The sequence below is a fragment of the Alosa pseudoharengus genome, unplaced genomic scaffold (genome assembly GCF_046254945.1).
Source record: "Alosa pseudoharengus isolate Yale_2024_CS ecotype anadromous, Long Island Sound unplaced genomic scaffold, YU_APseudo_1.1 YU_APseudo_1.1_scf_10, whole genome shotgun sequence".
Taxonomy (NCBI): domain Eukaryota; kingdom Metazoa; phylum Chordata; class Actinopteri; order Clupeiformes; family Clupeidae; genus Alosa; species Alosa pseudoharengus.
The window spans coordinates 17,747,437-17,749,076 of record NW_027468565.1 but is presented as its reverse complement, the minus strand read 5'-3'; the positions used below and the strand labels follow the sequence as shown (position 1 = coordinate 17,749,076).

The window sequence follows — 1,640 nt, the reverse complement described above, 5'->3', positions numbered from 1 at the left end:
CACAAAGTTGGACTTTTCAGACTGACAATACTAATGCTTCCATCACTATGGAAGACGGTTACGTTGTCATCATTTTTGTGGTACAGTTGACTGTTGATTACTTTTTCTGCTTCTGTATTTCGCATGTTCTCAATGTCCATGCCTCTGTCTTCACTAAAATGATGTGTTTACACAGGTTACCTATTCTGAAACTTTCGCAATCACACATAAAGTTAACTAAATCGACTGTGTAGCAGTTGGGACCAGATTCAGATTTTACAGAACATTTTCCATTTTCGTCAATGTTTAAGTTTGAGCCAAGACCCTTTTCAAACATGACTGCAGCTTCCTTAGCAGCAGCGGAGGTGTCCACTTTCAGCCTTCCAGCTTCTGTGAGGTCATCCATGTAACTGCAGTATAGGGGAAAATATATCATTTTCAAAGATACAAGAGGGTATGAAAGACTAGGACAACAGAACCATGACACTAAAGTAAAATAACTAACTTGTAATACTTCTGCATATCTCCACACAGCAAATGTAGAAGTTGGTCAACTCTCTTGTTGGCCTGGCCCCGTAGAAACTGATACTTCAGTGTAAGGAAGAATCTTAAAAATAAAAAAAGGCAGTATGTAATTCACATGTGATGAGCAAGGTATTTTCAGATTTGACAGCAAAACATCCACCATGTCAGCTATACTTTAAAGGAAATATGAGTACTGTATATAAGGTACTTGTCACCATATTCATATGAACAAAACAATACATAAATGTATACAGTACTGTTTTTTAAAATATGAATGATAAATGGTTAGTATAATACCTCTCTGCCTTGTTGTTGGTCTCACTGCTACAGTGAAAGAATGTTCTGCCAAAATAACCCACAGCTCAGCATAAGGGAACCAATTGGTCTTTAGGTAGGTTGTTACATGTGTACTACCTAAATAGGTGTCAATCTTGCTGCACTTTTTAGCAGACACACTCAGAAATTCTTCTTCCTGAAAAACAGATTTTTGTCTCAGATCCTACATCATCAATATCACTATTAAAGGCTATTATGTCAATTGTTCCATACAGTATACAGAATACAAAATATATCATTTTGCTTTTGTTGACCACTTAATTGGTACTGGGCTTATGAATATTAAAAAAGAAGAATATTACCCTTAGGCATGCTTTCATGGACACTATGGCATGTATGACCACCTTTCTCTGGTCAGTTGTCAAGTGCCCTCCATCAGTCTTCACAAGCCATCTATTAACTATAGCAGCATACAAAAATGGTTTTAGATGAGCTACATCTCTGGCGTGTTTCCTTTGGTCCTTGGCTAAAATATCATGTATGTTTTTGGCACAAAACCGTCTGCTAATAAAATAAAATTTAAACATAAACACAAACAAATGTGGCTTCTTGTGAAATCCCTGACTGCACCTTTAACATAATTAACACTGTTGCTTCAGAAAATACCTACCAGCTTTACTTTTTCTGTTTGTATTTGAATTTTAACTGCACAATATTCTAAATTTCCCTGTCAAAAAGTAATACAGTGTAATCATTCACTTTACCTGAAGCACATGGAACCAACAAAGGAGAACCTTTGCATCTGGAAAAACATGTTTGACGGCATTGAGCACCTTTAGGTCATGGTCCATCATTACGGA

The 1,640-nt window shown here is 36.5% G+C and overlaps 1 long non-coding RNA gene across 2 annotated transcripts; it reads right to left on the bottom strand.

Annotated features, from left to right (window-relative positions):
* LOC143140050 (uncharacterized) lies at window positions 1-869 on the bottom strand. Of its 2 annotated transcripts, none has more exons than XR_012990526.1 (3): window positions 802-869; window positions 485-586; window positions 1-389 (listed from the first exon to the last, which is right to left on the bottom strand). It is a non-coding gene; the product is annotated as an uncharacterized LOC143140050 (long non-coding RNA). The 2 variants fall into 2 exon arrangements; XR_012990529.1 differs by having other exon boundaries at window positions 494-586.
* Window positions 870-1,640: the final 771 nt, after the last annotated feature.